Source organism: Rattus norvegicus, chromosome 9, assembly GCF_021556685.1.
Source record: "Rattus norvegicus strain SHRSP/BbbUtx chromosome 9, alternate assembly SHRSP_T2T, whole genome shotgun sequence".
NCBI classification, from domain to species: Eukaryota; Metazoa; Chordata; class Mammalia; order Rodentia; family Muridae; genus Rattus; species Rattus norvegicus.
In genome coordinates this window covers 75,329,698-75,347,974 of record NC_141542.1, presented here as the reverse complement: position 1 = coordinate 75,347,974, position 18,277 = coordinate 75,329,698, and the positions used below count along the sequence as shown (strand labels likewise).

At 42.8% G+C, this 18,277-nt stretch overlaps 1 protein-coding gene across 50 annotated transcripts in view; it reads right to left on the bottom strand.

The window, feature by feature from the left end:
- Positions 1–921, bottom strand: part of Cflar (CASP8 and FADD-like apoptosis regulator) — a 70,818-nt gene extending 69,897 nt beyond the window's left edge. For 38 of the 50 annotated variants that reach the window (XR_015628420.1, XR_015628421.1, XR_015628422.1 and 35 more), the window contains exon 1: positions 804–903. The gene's annotated coding sequence lies outside the window, so the exon portion shown is untranslated. 50 annotated transcript variants of the gene reach the window in all.
- Positions 922–18,277: the final 17,356 nt, after the last annotated feature.

The following is an 18,277-nucleotide window of genomic DNA, read 5'->3' as shown; positions in this document are numbered from 1 at the left end:
GAGGCTTTTTTGTTTTGTTCAGAAACTTTTTTAAACTAGGGGTAGATCTTTTATCTAAAAATCTCTTTTTAGGGAGGTTTTAGATTTTAGATCATCCCTCTTGGTCAAGGCCTGACCCATGTAACTCCCTATTGGCCCCACCCTTTTAGTGTAAGAACAAATTTCAAAAGTTACCTGAACCCGAGGGATTTATTAGATGTCTTGAATTGACTTCCAGCTTTCCAGCCACTGTGAATACCAGTGGCCTTTCCTTTGTTAATGTCCAAGTGAACTTGTCCACCCAAATAGAGAATCAACTTTTTAAAAGAAAACTGGTAATTGGACAGTTCAACTCCAGGAAATGAGTAATTCTCAAGATGTTTTGTGCATGGCTAATTGTGGCTCGGCCAGCAAAAGTTAATCTTTTTAAAGTTCCGACTGAAACACAGGAATGCTCCCCCTGGGGTTTGTGGGTGCTCCCTCCTGTCCTCAGGATGCGCTCTCTACAGCTCCGGAGTACTCAAGGGTCATTAAGAGGCACTTCTCCGGGGGTCCCATGGCCTGAATATGACAAACTGCCTTAGACTGGGGGTTGTCCCCACCTGCGGTGGCCCTACGCCCTGACCGGTGCCCAGCCTGTGGAGGAGCTACAGTCCTCCGTGCCCTCCCCGGCTCCGCCCGCCGTCCCCTGCGCGCCGGCGCAAGGCTCTCTGAGACCTCCAGGGCCTACTAGAATGCGCCAGGCACAGCAGCCCGGGACTTAGGGTCCCAGGCTCGCGCTGCGCCGCTAGTAGCGCGCGGGTTACACCGCTCAAGTCACGTACCGGTCCGGCCCTAAGTGGCTTCTTGAGAGGCTCAGGTCTCAGACTTCACTGCGTGCCTTGGGGTCCACAAAATGGAGACGCCTAGAAACCGAAAGCAGACGTGGCAGCAGGCGCGGCTTCTCTGAGCTCTGAGTTACTGGGCTGGGCTTCAGTTACTACAAAAGTCTTCCGCAAGCATATGAGCAACAGTGTACTCATATACATAAAACAAACAAAGAAACCACACAGGGAAAACTTGTCTTGAAAACATAAACAAAAAAGAACTTTTAAATAATGTAAAGAGTTTCCCACAAACTATCTAGTGACATACTGTCCCCAGATTCATTTTATGAACCCATCAAAGATTTTACCGCCTCATAGATAATCTAAGATTCAAGCATACCAGGTTGTTATAAAAACAGGTCTACTTCTACCATGGGGTCACAGACTTAGAAAGTGCTATAGAAGTGTAGCCATGTCCCCTTATTCTTTTTTTTTTCTTTAAATATTATTACACTGTAGCTTCCTCAGACACACCAGAAGAGGGCATCAGATCCCATTGCAGATGGTTGTGAGCCACCATATGGCTGCTGGGATTTGAACTCAGGATCTCTGGAAGAGCAGTCAGAGCTCTTAACCACTGAGCCAACTCTCCAGGCCCCTGTCCCCATTATTCTTAACAAAGAAATGAAGTTAGTTGTGTACTTTGAGGATATTACTGTATTTTCTGTTGCTGTATGTCTCCCCAACCCACCCCCTTCTGAGACAGAATATTACTATGTAGCCCTAGCTGGCCCAGAACTTACAGTAGTCCTCCTGCCTCTGCCTCTCCGAATGCTGGAATTAGAGTTATGCATCATGTACCACCACACCTGGCAATCTCTATATATCTCTGCCTCTATCTGTGTATGTGTGTGTACATATACATACATACATACATACATACATACATACATACATACATACATACATATTATTTTGCTGTAAATGTGTGTCTGTATATGTGCACATATGGATATCCATGAAGGCCATATAACTTCTCTTGAAACTAGAATTACACTGGTTATAAAATATCTTGGTATTGGGTTGCCTGTATTTGTTTGTAGTCCAACCACCTCTCTAAGTGCTAGCCTAGAGGTATGCACTAGCTTCATGATGGCATTAAGAGAAGGTGTCTCTGTGCATGCATAGATGCATGTGGGTACCCATGAAAGCCCCGTCAGATCCCATGGAACTCAAGATACAGCTGATTGTGAAACATCTTGTGTGGTGTGGGTGCTGGGAACCAAACTCACGTCCTCTGGAAGAACAGCCAGCAATCCTAACGTCAGAAACATCCTTCCAGTCCCCCACCTTATATTTTCTAGGATCTTGAAAATCCTTTTCATCAATTTTTTAACTCTTCAACTCGCCACAGAGATGTTGCATTCTGACTTTAGGGTTTCCTCCTAGACATTTCAAGGCGGTTGGCATAAGGTATGGGTGTCACCAGTGTGACGCTGATTCTCTGCCTACTGAAGACTAACCCCATACTAGTGACGGCACACTCAACGGGGAGGTTGTCCACAGCAGCAACCATCACAAGCCCGATCAGGAATGGATCATTAACTACGTAGGTGTGACAAATTCCATGAGCCAGTGTAAAGTCAGATCTGTCCAGGGTGGCACAAGCTTAAAAATCAGTTCCTAAAATGTTTTTCAACTTGGGTGGCCAACTTTTCTCTGCATCCCACAAATGTGCATTATCTTTATTCCGAGGGCCTTTTCCATGTGGTCAGCTCCAAAAAGGCAGCCTTCGGTAAGCACAGGAGCATGCCTGGGTCGGCCTCTGTTTCCATAGAGACCTCATCTCCTAATGCATTTTAAATCACTATTGCACTTTAAGTTGCACTTTGAATACCCAGGTCTCATCCGTTTATTCCATAACAGCCAAAAATGCTTTCAGTGATTCTGATGCTGCCAAAAACTGACTATGAATGCTTATTGGAAGCTCCACAGTGTCCAGGAAACAGACGCTGGTGCTGTGTCTTAGTTAGGGTTATTAATGGCGAAACACCATGATCAGAAGCAGCTTGGGGGTGAAAGGGTTTGTTTGGCTTATAAATCCTGAGCCACAGTCAAACTGGGTGAGAATCTGGAGGCAGGAGCTGAAGCAGAGGCCATGAGGGATGCTGCTTACTGGCTTGCTCTGTGGCATTCAGGATCATCTGCCCAAGGGATGGCACCATTCACAATGGGGTGGGGGCCCTCCCCCATCAATCACTAATTGAGAAAATGCCCTACAGGCTTGCCTAGAGGCCCAGCTTATGGAGTTGATTACTCAGCTGAAATTCCCTTCTTTCTGATGACTATAGCTTATCTCAAGTTGACCTGAAACTAGCAAGCATCTGCCGGTTCTGAGGGTATTTAAGCTTAGAGTAAGATGTTCTCCACCAGAAGTATCTTCTGGTTTGAACTCAACATCACTGAGGTAGGTATCCACCCATAGACGTTTATCCCAACCACAGCTCCTATCTCTAGAATAAACCAGTGAGGGGAAGAGGGAGTGCCTGACACTCCAAAAGCCATCTTAAACTCCACAAAACTCATTAAACCAGAGCCTCCTGAATTTTCTGTTAGGCTGTTTGGTGGGTTCCATTTAATCTTGCTCACAGATGTCGGCCACATAGCAACCCTCCGTTCTTCAGCTGTACATCTCTGGGCAACAGTATTATGAAGTGGAAACTCCTCCCTGAGCCAATGAATCTTTCATAGGCTGTTTTCTTGGAGCACCTTGATGCCCTGAGAGCCTCAAGGAGCTTTCATCAGGATCTGAGCTCGAAAACAAAGCCGTGTAGCATATGCCATCGCCCATATACATTAATATTGATTTATAAGTTCATACTTCAATTTAATGGGTAAAAATCTGTGTCAATCAGTACTTGTTTGGTATTCAACTTAGCCTTATTTGGCCTAGAAAAAACCTTTCAAATTGACTTCATGCTCCTTTGGTTCTTTGAGCACTTTCTTGATAGCTATCTCTCCATGTTTCATGTGCAACGTGTTCTTCCCATGATCCAGTTCTGGAGCCAGTTGTTTCAAGCCAGGGGTCTTGATTCCCTTTAATTAAGCATTTAGTATTCAGAAGCCAAGATTCAGATACTATGTGTGCTCATTGTTATAGGCAGGTAAGTAAACTGCTCTAAGGCCCCTCAAAGGACAGTATCAAGCTCTGTGTGTGTGTGTGTGTGTGTGTGTGTGTGTGTGTGTGTGTTTGTATGTGTGTGTGCATGTGTCTGTGTATGTTTGTGTGTGTTTGTATGTGTGTATGTTTGTGCGTGCACACACATGGTTTTGTATATCTCTGTGTGTTTGGGTGTGTGTAAATTTTCCTTATCTACTACTTCTATACGTGCCTGTGTTTCTTGAAAACTACAGGTTGCAACAAGCATTTCTCATTCAAATACAGAAGCTCAGATTTATGATGTTTCTATTTTGCATTTTTCCAATTCCCCTTTCCAGTGAAATTTCAACTTAACTGAGTTAGCCTTGTGTAGTCAGTCTCCGGATGTCCCTTCTGTGTCTCCTGCATGACTCTTTTCTCAGCCTACTCGGGCACCAATGCTCCCCACCATGCAGCCACTCTGCCTCGTGTTCCCTTTGTTCCTTAATGACCTTAAGGTTCTGTGGTTATGAATGGAAACAGGAAAGGATGTAGGGGATAAGCTTCTAAACATTGTGAATGGAGCCTGGGGCTATAGCTTAAGGATGGAGCACTTGCCTGGCATGTGAGAGAGCCCTAGTACTATTAAAAATGAAAATAAATAATAATGCATGCACAAGGAAGATGAGGGGATAGAAAGAGGTTGCAAAATTAGAGTTGGATAAGAGGAGTAAGCTCTGACATTCCATGGCATAGTAGAAACACTACAATGGACAAGATTCTATTATGTATTTCAAGTAGCCAGATGTGCTGGATAGGTTTTTTCGTCAACTTGACCCAAGTCAGGGTCATCTGGGAAGGATGAACTTCAACTGAGGCAATGTCTCCACCAGATTGGCCTGTAGACAAATCTGTGGGGTATTTTCTTAACTAATGATGGATGTGAAGGGTCCAGCTTACTGTGCAACCCATGGGGTGGTAGTCGAGTGCAAGAAGGCAGGCTGGACAAACCAATAACCAGCATTACTCCCGTTTCACTACTCTGTGATTTGTTTCTGTTCCTACCAAATTCCTTCACTAAGTTCCTGACTTCCCCAGTGATGCACTGTGACCTGGGATTTGTAAGAGGAAATAAAGCCTTTCTTCTCTCAAGTCACTTCTGGCAATAGAAAGTGAGATAGACCACCAAAAGATAAGAACTTTGGCTGGAGAGATGGCTCAGCGGTTAAGAGCACTGACTGCTCTTCCAGAGGTCCTGAGTTCGATTCCCAGAAACCGCATGGTGGTTCACAACCATCTGCAATAGGATGCCCTCTTCTGGTGTGTCTGAAGACACCTACAGTGTACCCACATATAAATAAAATAAATAAAATCTTTAAAAAAAAAAAGATAAGAACTTTTATACTCTAGTAATGTTTAACGGTATCTGTCCAGGTGCAGCGGCTCACGTCTTTGATCCCAGCACTCAGGTAGACATAATTATAATTAGCATTATAATACATAGCAACAGATCAAACAGGACCCAACTTCTACATAAAAATAAATAAATAAATATATTGATTAATTAATTAATCAATTTAAAGGTAAATTTTAAGGTGATGGATTTTCTAATTATTCTTAATTGGTCATTACACACTATGAACATGTATTTCATAAATGAGCATAATTAATAGCATATTAATTAATTATATATTAGGGATTAATGGCATGTGTCACCATGCCTGGTTGGTTGACTGATGTTGTTTCCTGGGGCACCAAAAATGTCCTTTAGCCTCCACACATAGACCCTGTGTCCTTCTCTTTCTTGGTTTATTTGTTCAGAGAGATTCAAAAGTATCCTAGCAGCTTCCTGGGAACAGTGCCTGTGTCTGCCTGTGCCTTTATTTGGGTTTTTATGTGTTTACTTCCTCGTTGTCTTATTTAGGTGGGGTTCACTATGCTGCCCAGCCTGTCCTAATGGCAAGTTACCCTCCCTTGTCCTCCAGGTCTTTGCCATTCATTCTAAGTTGGAAACTTGCCCTTCCCCCACTGTCTCTCAGCCACGCACAGGGCTGCAGTTGAGTCATCCAAAGTCACTGTGATTCCATGTGTTCTGTTTGGTCTGTATGGGCTCACGCCACTCTTTTCTGGGAGGGCAGCATCCCTTTTAGTCTTTGGTCTTCTCAAACCTTGCTATGTATTCTTTAGCTCTAGAATCTGCCATCACCGAGATGAGGCGCTCAGGGCTTAATCTGAAATATATTTTCCTTATTTTTATTTTTATTTTATTTTGGCTATTTAGTTTGTGTTTATCTTTCCCATTTTTTCCCTGCGTGTTTAAAATTTCCTTTCCCCCTGTTGGGCCAGTGGGATGGCTCAGCAGATAAAGGCACTGAACCCAATATCTTGTGTTGTCACTGTGTATCTCTGGCTGGCTTGAAACTTGCTCTCAATACATTTGCAGAAGGACAGAACAGAGACCTGTAAGTTGTCCAAAGTTTTCTTCTGATCTGTACACACACACACACACACACACACACACACACACACACACACACACATGCCTATGGCCACACAAACACATATACATACACGATAGATAAATATAATGTTTTTTCTTCTGATTTTTGAATGTTGTGTTTTCTAAATTTGATTCTCCTCCCCCTCATACACCTCCCAAACTGGTTTCCTACTGTTTTATCTTCTTATTCTAATTTCCTGGAAATTTCTTTCTTTTTCCCATCTCCTTTTTAAAAGATTTATTTTTATTTCTATTTGTGTATGGGGTGGTACATGTGTGTGTGTGTGTGTGTGTGTGTGTGTGTGTGTGTGTGTGCATGTGTGGTATGTGGTATGTGTGAATATATGCCACATGTGTGCTGCTGTTGAAGGAGACCAGAAGAGGGCATCAGGTTCCCTGGAGTTACAGGAAGCTGTTAGCTTCATGATGAGGCTGGAGACTGAAATCTGGTCCTCTGGAAACAAGCACTCTTAACTGCTGAGCCAACTCTCAAACCCCTATTTTCTGTCTTTTCAATGGAAAGAACTGATTTTCAGTCTTAGAGTTAAAAATTATACTGAATTTTAATTTTCACTTTTAAAAGCCTAACTTTTTAAATCGTGAAACATAAATAATACTTATAAAAATGCTGGCACCGGGGCTGGGGATTTAGCTCAGTGGTAGAGCGCTTGCCTAGGAAGCGCAAGGCCCTGGGTTCGGTCCCCAGCTCCAAAAAAAAGAACCAAAAAAAAAAAAAATGCTGGCAACATGCCAGAAGTTGGAAAGAGCCCAGATGTCCATCATCTGTGGAATAGATAATAAAATCTGGTACATTTATACAATGGAATATTTTTTAACTGTTAGAAGAATGTAACTATAAAATTTACAGGTAAATTAATAGAGTTAGCAACAATTACTGAATAAGGCAACTCAGATGCCCAAAGATAAATTTTGCATGTTTTCTCTTCCAAATAAATGTTAGATTTAATCTTTAAACATGTGTGTTTTAGTCCAAGTAAGCTCAGTGGTTACATAGCCAGTAAGGGACTAGGGGCGAGCAGGGGAACTTTGAAGGAAGGAGAAATAGAGTGTAGTGATGTGGAGATGAAGGAGATTAGTGATGGAGAGATGGAGTGAGTGGGGAGGAGAGAAAGGGCAGGGTAAAGGAAGGAACGTGAAGGGAAAAGTAATCATCAATATTACCTGGCTCCACACCTTTCGACCTATACCACTCTGCCAGAAGCAATCTGCTTATAAGATACACTTGTCAAAGTGCAATTGTCGTCTCTGAGGCTTACTACCTCAGTCTGCTACTTAGGCCTAGTCCTGGAAGCTTTTAGTGTCTGCTCAATCTTATCCAGGCCTAGAATGTTTTCAGCTTCTGAGACTTCCTGCTGAGTAAGCTCGCCCTTTCCAGTTCTTTCTGAACTCTGGCTGGCTGGTTCAGCTCAGCTGTTGTGGCTCCCACTGCTGTCCAAGCTGACTGATTCGATCTGGCTTCTCTCTCCCAGCCTTTCCTAAATTGCTCTGCGTGGCCTCACACTAACTCTGGTAATCTGTTCTAATCTTCCGGCTCCTTCTTCTCTGTCTTGCAGTCTTCACCTGTGTCTAGCTGGTTCTCTGTCTGTAACCTGTCTCTCTAACTGTTTGAATAAAACTGCCCCTCTCCTCTCTCTCTCTGCACTGCTCTCTTTTAAGTAGTTTCCATTTCCTCTCTTGGGCATATCCTGTTCTGTCAAATCTCTCTCTGGTTCATCACTTTTTCTGCCACTCAATTCTATATCACTTTCTTTTTTTTATTTTTATTTATTTATTGAATATAAGTACACTGTAGCTGTCTTCAGACACACCAGAAGAGGGCATCAGATCCCATTACAGATGGTTGTGAGCCACCATGTGGTTGCTGGGAATTGAACTTAGGACCTCTGGAATAGCAGTCAGTGCTCTTAACCGCTGAGCCATCTCTCCAGCCCAGAGCAGTCAGCACTCTTAACCACTGAGCCATCTCTCTAGCCCCTCTATATCACTTTCAAACATGGGTGCTTCCTTCTACTAACTAACTTTACCTTCATTATTTGGGATTAAAGGTGTGTGCTACGACTGGAGCCACACTACAACTAGTAACAAGTTTTTTTTATTCAGTGAATAACAAACACAATCTCAGGTTTTCTTCAACAAATAACACAACCTTTGGGTTCACAGTGTGATCAAATATCCTACAATATATACTGGTATAATAAATAGTGGCGCAAATGTTATAGGAATAACTAATCAGTTTCCAAAAATTGGATTTAAGGCTCACTCCATGCGATGCAACCATGTATGATGCTGATAAAGTGGCCAAGAGCCTGAAACTAGATGGGTCACAGACCCTAGGGGAAATCTGTCACTATTATTCTACTAAAGGAACATAGCCATAAAATGACCCCTAGTGACATTGTTACGCCCACAGAACAGAGCACCACTCAGTCCTCTTCAGAGACTTCTTGCTGTAGATGGTGATTAACACAGAGACCCACAACTGGATATTAAGAAGGGGAAGTGAACACAAAGTCCTGCCCCCAACCAAGAAGCTATGTGCAATTGATACCTACTGGGAAAGGGAAAATCAGTTTTCCCCAGGGGACTGTGACTGTGTATATTAACCAGGCCCCATTACCAGGAGTTGTTGGCCGGTGAAAAACAAACTCCATGGTTTTTGTGTGTCTTTTTTCCTTTGGTCTTAATTTTTTTTTAAGTTTTTTTTTTCCCCATCTTTTAAGAGAAAGTGAGAGAACATTAAGTTGGGAAGGTGGAAAGATAGAAAGGATCTAGAAGGAGTTGGGGAGATAAAAGAATATGACTAATATTGTATAAAAAAACTTTTTAGGGGTTGGGGATTTAGCTCAGTGGTAGAGCGCTTGCCTAGCAAGTGCAAAGCCCTGGGTTCGGGCCTCAGCTCCGAAAAAAAAAAAAAAAACTTTTTAGCCAGGTGGTGGTGAGGCACATCTTTAATCCCACCACTTGGGAGACAGAGGGAGGTGGATCACTGAGTTTAAGTCCATTCTGGTCTACAGAGAAAGTTCCAGGACAGGCAGGGCTACACAGAGAAAGCTTGTCTTAAAAAAACAAAACAAGCGGGGTTGGGGATTTAGCTCAGTGGTAGAGCGCTTGCCTAGGAAGCGCAAGGCCCTGGGTTCGGTCCCCAGCTCCGAAAAAAAAAAGAAAAAAAAAAAAAAAAAACAAGCAAACTAAAAGCTTTTTTTTAACTAAAAAATTATTTGTAAACTCCAAAACTCAAATGTAAATTATATTTACAAAGATATATAAACATATGTTTAAATTTTTATCTATTCTTTTTTGAGACAGGCTTCATGTAGCCTAAGTTGGGTCCAACGTACCAAGTAGTCAAGACTGATTTTGAACTCCTGACCCTCCTTCCTTCACCTCTCAGTTGTATGTGCCATTATACCAGGGTAAAAAAAATATAAACACAAACTTTAGCAAACAATTTTAAAACCTAAATTAAGGAAGTCACTCAAATAAATGGTGGACAAAATGTTTGAGCGACCACCTTAATATAGCCATATGGTGCTTCTGTTTGGTTGGTTGGTTTGGCTTTTTGAGACCTGGGTTCTCTACATAGTCCTGGCTGTCCTAAAATTCACTCTGTAGACCAGGCTGGTCTCGAACTCACAGAGATCAGCTTGCCTCTGCCTCTCGAGTGCTGGTGAAGGACCCTAGTTCTTATTGAAGCACAAGAGCTTTTAGGAGGCTTGGCCTGGTAGGAAGTAGGTAGGTTATGAGGGCCCTAAGGACCTTCCCCAGCCTTTCACCCACCGCCTCAGATCAAGATTAGGCCAAGTACCAGCTTACTACCTCAGGTCAGGGTGAAGCCAAGTTCCATTCTCCACCCACAGTTCTTGGGAGGAGCAGGGACATTCTTGAAAATCCGAGAATGTACTGACTGAAAGTCACATGACCCTCTGGTCCCAGACGGAGCTCGAAGGCATGTCATATAAGTTTAAACTGTAACCTTGCTGATGTAACCTGTACCTCGAAAAGTATAAAAACTGTTTGCTATAGCCATTCAGGGTTGCCTTCCAGTCACTCGCCAGGAGGGGCTGATTGAAGGTCGACCCCAACACGCAGGAAATTAAACCTCTTGCGTTTGCATGAAACTCACTTCGAGCCTTACACTGGGAGTGTGCCACCACTGCCTGGCTGTGTAGCACCTTTATTTATTATAAGTTCAGAACAATAAAGTGATTTTACTTTTAAAAAAATATGTTGGGCTGGAGGGATGGCTCAGCGGTTAAGAGCACTGACTGCTCTTCCAGAGATCCTGAGTTCAATTCCCAGCAACCACATGGTGGCTCACAACCATCTGTAATGGATCCAATTCTCTCTTCTGGTGTGTCTGAAGACAGTGACAGTGTACTCACATAAAATAAATAAATAAATCTTTATAAAAATACGTTGTTGTATATGTAGGTGGTTGCTGTAAAATACTCTCCACTTTGTTGCAGTATTGAATTACAAGGTCTCAAGTAATGCAGTCTGGCCTTAAACTCATTATGTAGTTAAGACTGGTCTTGAACTTCTACTGCTTCAATTTACCAAGTGTTTGGATAAGAAATGTGTTTCAATGGTTTCTTAACCACCATTCACCATGATGGGGTATTTTGCACTAGAATGTTTGAGAAGAAAACATTGAGCTACGTAAAAGAATCCAAACACAAGAAATTTCACAGTGCATGGATTATTTATACAAAATCCTAGAGTAGACAAAACAAATCTGTTAATACATTAGACATGGGTTGTTTGGTGGCAAAGGAAGTGTCAATTCCAGATGGGCAGGAGGAAACTGGGGGTGTGTGATGGAAATATCCTACATTTTCCTCTGGATAGTCAGAATATGTTTGTCAGAAGTCACTGGGCCACACACTTAAAATGAGTTTGTATAAATTATATACTGACAAAGTTGATTTTTGCAAGAGGCAGATGAAGGCAGATTGGATGTGCTGACTTCCTAAGTGTATCTGATACATTTAGGCATCTCAGTGGAAGGTCAGACAAAGCTGTACCTTGCAAAACTTCCAGTGTCAGGGTATTGAGCCTTCCTTTTAAACTGACAGATCTAATAGACCTCCTCCTCTTCGTCGTTCCTCTCCCCTCTTACCCTTCCTCCTTCCCCTTCCTCCTACTACCCCCTCCTCCAAAAGGGTCTCGTGCCCCAGACTAGCCTGGAAATAGCTATGTAGTCAAGGGTAACCTTGAACTTCTGATCCTTCTGCCTCTACCTTCCAAGTACTAGGATTCCTGAATTTGCTTTATGCTGTGCTGGAGATTAAACCCAGGGCTCTGGGCTAGCACTCTACCAACTGAGTCATATCCCTATCCCAGCAGATGCAACTCTTGTAATTTTCTGCCTGCAGAAGGAAAGTGTGCCTGCTGGAGCCTCCCAATGTGGGGAGAGAAACGATTGGTGATGCTTCCTAGCCCTACAAGCATAGCTCACGGTAGCTTCTCTTTTCTTATTGGAATCCTTGATTGCTTCCCTGACCTTACTCTCTTCAGACAGGTGCTCCCTGTCACCTGGATTTTTCTTTTGAATTTCTCTATTTGACTTTTTTTTTTTTTTTTTGGTTCTTTTTTTTTCGGAGCTGGGGACCGAACCCAGGGCCTTGCGCTTCCTAGGTAAGCGCTCTACCACTGAGCTAAATCCCCAGCCCCTCTATTTGACTTTTAAGTGCTGGTTCTGCCCTAGATAGGTCTCATTTGTCAACCAAAATGTTATTCCTTTTTAATAACTTCTTACAAAAAAATAATGTATATGAATGAGTACTCCATAGTTGTTTTCAGACACACCAGAAGAGGGCATCAGATCCCATTACAGATGGTTGTGGGCCGCCATGTGGCTGCTGGGAATTGAACTCAGGACCCCTGGAAGAGCAGTCAGTGCTCTTAACTGCTGAGCCATCTCTCCAGCCCCCTCTCTTTTTTTATTTTTAAAATAGACTTGATTTAGAACCTTGTTTTATTTAAATGTATTCTTCATGATACCGTACAACCCTTCAGAGTCAATCAAATACACGATGTTAGTGCGTTTCCTCAAAACTTTTAAAAGCTCACAGCCAGGGTTCTAAACTTCTATAAGGCAGCTTCAGTATCCAAAAGAGCACATCACAGTAACAGTGGCATTAAAAATCATTTTCATACAAGTCGAAAGGAAAGCAAACAAAGAATGTGATCAAATGTCAGTGACATCACTATTTAGTGTGTGTTTCCAACTTTCTGTACTTACTGGGGAGTTTTAAAAACTATCAAAGCCTAGACTCCACCCCAGGCCTTTTAACTTCCCCAGGAATTTTATGATGGCCAGAGTTGGAATTCATTTCTCTAACGGAGTATCTAATTAAGCAAAAACATGATTAATTTAAAAGCATGGGAAATTGCAGGCATTTGGGAATAGATTTAGAAACCAAAAGGAAACAGTCTGCTTTTGAACAAGTTTTACCTCTTCCAAGGCTCAAATTCTTTCTATGTTTCCATAGCCACACATCTTTGGCTCTGTTCTCCCAGCTTCTACCCACAAAAGCTCTGCCATTTTCTGTGTTAAGGTCTTGTCTTCAGATGAACTAAAGGAGCACGACTGTGGAATTTGACAGAAAGAGGTCGTCAAGGTCAAAAGAGAGAAAAACATCAGAGCCTGACAGCCAGCAGCTGGTTCAGCCAACGTCAGGAGCTTGGAGGGAGATGCTGACACAGAACAAGGCGAAGTCTGAGCACAGTTAGAGCGTCTTTGCCTCAGCCTGCTTCGCCAGGCTCGGAATGACCTAGTTCCATCCTGCCATTCCCCTCTACTGCAGGAGAGTCCTTTCTGAACACAAAGTAAGCGCTTAGGCACCCTGTCTCCTTTCTTTTATTTAATATATGTAAAATAAATATATATATATATATATCACAAAATGCTTGGGAAGAAAATATAATGTGAAGAAAAAAAAAAAAAAAACAAAACACTAGACACAAAGGCACTATTTCAGTGCCTAGTACTGAAGTTAAAAATAGTGCTGTTTCCTCTCCAGTGCAGGCACAAACCCCAGAGGAGCAGCTCATGAACACATCCCCTCCTGGGACCTACAAAGCTACTTTGATTATAGGACCATTTGAAGGCAAGCACATGACACAGTGTAGCTGTTGAGTCGTAGGCTTATTGATATGTGCTAAATATACAATTATTCCATGTAATCCTCACAAAGAACCATTATATCTAGTTTGCTAATAACCTGAAGGTCAGACAGACTAAATAATCAAGCTGTTATAGCTTAATGTCAGGTGGGAAATAACGAGCAGCATTGCCTTCTTAGTTGACAGACTAATAAAGGAGGGTCTTTAACTCCCTGCCCCCTGTACCTTTCATATCTGTGTCTCCAGCAGTTGTCAGACATTGACTGTGTGCCCATCTGGAGACACTCCAGTTTGTAAGTCACCCTTCATCCCCATTCTTCCAGAAACAGGGACCCCTTAAGCTTGAAATACAGTCTGTCATTGAGTTATAGACCTGGGGAAGAGGTCAACAGCTCAAGGGTCTTTGATCACATAGCTGCAGTTCTTAGGTATCTAGTTCTAGAGGAGAGCTTTTGTGTGGAATGTCCCCTGGGTCTCACAGACTCCCCTCTCCGCTCACCAACTTGGGAGAAAGATACAACCCCAGGAAAAGCTGAAGAAAGCCCATTGAAATCAGGACCTAATAGCTTCTCCAAGTTCAAGGTTCTCTTTCTCCACAGATAATAGAGATAATACACAGATAATAGTGTGTTTTCAATGACTCTAACAATCATTGACCTTGACTGCACCTGGGGAGCTTTAGAAGTCGGGTGCCATCCAAGACTAAATAAATCCTAATCTCTGCCAGGAGGGTTCAAGAATCAGTAGTGTTTTAAAGCTGCCTGGGTTCATTCATTGTACATGCACTGGTGTGGGTAATTAAAAGAAAAAAAATAATGAAGTTCATGTCTATAGATTAGTCCTGCTTTGGCAGAAGCTTCTCTTTCCTGTGGGTAACAGTTACTACAGGATTCATAACTGGTCAAAATGCCAAGGATAAAGTGACTCTTGGATGCTCTTCCCTAGGTGGAACATCTACATCACCCACTCCAAGGTTCAAGGGCCACTGTGGCAGAGGAAGTAGAAAGAACAGAACAGTAGAGGAAGACGTGGATTGTGGTGCTCTTTGCACGGCATGATGGTTGTAGTCATGAACTCACAGGAGCCATGATGACCGACACAAGATCTTATGTGTCAACATTCTATCATAGTGGGGGAGGCTCTCACCAGGCCCCTCTGCTCCCTGGAGATCTTCAGAGTTAGTGGTTGCTGGAGAGAAATGTATTCTCTGGTGGTGTAGCCACTAGTAAGTTGCCCTGGCTTGTGACAGCAGCTCTTTACCTGCGAGCGACTCTAATAAGTCTTTGAATCAAGGAGCCTTGAAAGTAAAAAAGGAGTTATTTGGGATGAACATGACTAAACTGTGTTTGCAGACATGTATGGAAATGGTGTAATGAAACCCATTATTGAATATAATTGGTATATGCTCTTGAAAACTTATGTTTTGAAGCTAAGATCCAGGTATGATGGTACACACCTTTAATCCAAGCACTTGGGAGGTAGAAGCTGTCAGGTCTTTGTGAATTTGAGGCCAGCCTGGTCTACATTTGAGTCCCTAGGCAGCCAGGACTACATGGTGAGATCCTGCCTCAAAAATAATGAAATAAAACATAAAAAAAGGAAAAAGGAAAAGGTAAGCATGGTAGTGTGGTCTTGTAATCCCAGCACTGAAGAGGAGAGGTCAGGTAGATCCCTGGAGCTAAGTGGGTAGCTAATCTAGACACTGAAGAGAGCTCCAAACCAATGAGTGAACGTACCTTAAAAAACAAGGTGGACGGACCCCAGTGAAGACTTCCTGTCTTGCTTTCTCTTCCCGATCCTTCTAGAACATTAGCCTCTTCACAAGGATAAGCTAATGCCTAATACCAGGTTTCTGTACAAGAGAGCAACTTTAGACTTGAGCCACTGGGTGACACGAGATGCCGAAATCCGCAATTAAGCCATTTCCAGTGATTCACCCCAGCTTAGCTTGCATCGAGAGCTGTTTGAAATAGCTCTGGAACCAGGCCTTACTTTGGACCCAACTTTGTTCTTTTCTGGCTGTGTGACTCGAGTGAGTCTTGCCTTGTGATTTAGCTTTATCGTCTTTAAATAGGTAATGATAATAACCGTTCTAATCACACAGAGTTACTACAAGTATTAAACGGACCTTCAGAATGTATCAGGTACATAAAATTATCCTGTGTGGGCTAGCTTGATATCAACTTGATAAAAGCTGTTAGTCTCAACCTCAAAGTTGAGAAAAATGCCTCTGTAAGATTGGGCTGAGGTAAGCCTGTGGGGCATTTTCTTATTAGTGATTGGTTGAGGAGGAGTCCATTGTGGGTGGGGCCTTCCCTGGTCTGATGGTCTTGGATGCTATACTAAGGCGGCCATGAGGAGCACCCAGTAAGTAGCATGACTCCACCGCTCCTGCATCAGCTCCTCCCTCCAGGTTCCTGCCCTGTCCTGACTTTTTCATGATTAAAAGTGATCAAGAAGCATACGCCAAACAAACCCTTTGCTCCCTGAGGAAAGTGTTTTACCGTAGCAACAATAGCCCTAAGAAAGTGCCAAATAAATTAACTAGAAAACACCGTGTGCCTAGCAGTGATCTAGGCTCTCAAAAAATAGCGAGGAAAAGACAAATTGCCGAGAAAGCTGTACTAACCCTTTTCATTTCACCGCTACTCAAACTACCATAATTCAGTGCAAAATCATAGCCAAGCATAGTGGTGCACACCTGTAATCCCCGCGCTTCAGAGGCTGAGACAGGAGGACAAGAGATCTGGGCCAAGTAACCTTGCAGTGAGATACCACTCAAGAGCCAATAACAACAGAAAATACATAAAGAAAAGGGGACATATATGCACACTGAATTTTTAAAAGATTTGTTTTTATTTATTTATTTTTTCTCTTTTTTTATTAACTTGAGTATTTCTTATATACATTTCGAGTGTTATTCCCTTTCCCGGTATCCGGGCAAACATCCCCCTCCCCTCTCCCCTTCCTTATGGGTGTTCCCCTCCCAGTCCTCCCCCCATTGCCACCCTCCCCCCAACAGTCTAGTTCACTGGGGGTTCAGTCTTAGCAGGACCCAGGGCTTCCCCTTCCACTGGTGCTCTTACTAGGATATTCATTGCTACCTATGAGGTCAGAGTCCAGGGTCAGTCCATGTATAGTCTTTAGGTAGTGGCTTAGTCCCTGGAAGCTCTGGTTGCTTGGCATTGTTGTTCATAAGGGGTCTCGAGCCCCTTCAAGCTCTTCCAGTTCTTTCTCTGATTCCTTCAACGGGGGTCCTATTCTCGGTTCAGTGGTTTGCTGCTGGCATTCGCCTCTGTGTTTGCTGTATTCTGGCTGTGTCTCTCAGGAGCGATCTACATCCGGCTCCTGTCGGTCTGCACTTCTTTGCTTCATCCATCTTGTCTAATTGGGTGGCTGTATATGTATGGGCTACATGTGGGGCAGGCTCTGAATGGGTGTTCCTTCAGTCTCTGTTTTAATCTTTGCCTCTCTCTTCCCTGCCAAGAGTATTCTTGTTCCCCTTTTAAAGAAGGAGTGAAGCATTCACATTTTGATCATCCGTCTTGAGTTTCATTTGTTCTAGGCATCTAGGGTAATTCAAGCATTTGGGCTAATAGCCACTTATCAATGAGTGCATACCATGTATGTCTTTCTGTGATTGGGTTAGCTCACTCAGAATGATATTTTCCAGTTCCAACCATTTGCCTACGAATTTCATAAAGTCGTTGTTTTTGATAGCTGAGTAATATTCCATTGTGTAGATGTACCACATTTTCTGTATCCATTCTTCTGTTGAAGGGCATCTGGGTTCTTTCCAGCTTCTGGCTATTATAAATAAGGCTGCAATGAACATAGTGGAGCACGTGTCTTTTTTATATGTTGAGGCATCCTTTGGGTATATGCCCAAGAGAGGTATAGCTGGATCCTCAGGCAGTTCAATGTCCAATTTTCTGAGGATCCTCCAGACTGATTTCCAGAATGGTTGTACCAGTTTGCAATCCCACCAACAATGGAGGAGTGTTCCTCTTTCTCCACATCCTCGCCAGCATCTGTTGTCACCTGAGTTTTTGATCTTAGCCATTCTCACTGGTGTGAGGTGAAATCTCAGGGTTGTTTTGATTTGCATTTCCCTTATGACTAAAGATGTTGAACATTTCTTTAGGTGTTTCTCAGCCATTTGGCATTCCTCAGCTGTGAATTCTTTGTTTAGCTCTGAACCCCATTTTTTAATAGGGTTATTTGTCTCCCTGCGGTCTAACTTCTTGAGTTCTTTGTATATTTTGGATATAAGGCCTCTATCTGTTGTAGGATTGGTAAAGATCTTTTTTTTTTTTTTTTTTTTTTTTTTGGTTCTTTTTTTCGGAGCTGGGGACCGAACCCAGGGCCTTGCGCTTCCTAGGTAAGCGCTCTACCACTGAGCTAAATCCCCAGCCCCGGTAAAGATCTTTTCCCAATCTGTTGGTTGCCATTTTGTCCTAACCACAGTGTCCTTTGCCTTACAGAAGCTTTGCAGTTTTATGAGATCCCATTTGTCAATTCTTGATCTTAGAGCATAAGCCATTGGTGTTTTGTTTAGGAAATTTTTTCCAGTGCCCATGTGTTCCAGATGCTTCCCTAGTTTTTCTTCTATTAGTTTGAGTGTGTCTGGTTTGATGTGGAGGTCCTTGATCCACTTGGACTTAAGCTTTGTACAGGGTGATAAGCATGGATCGATCTGCATTC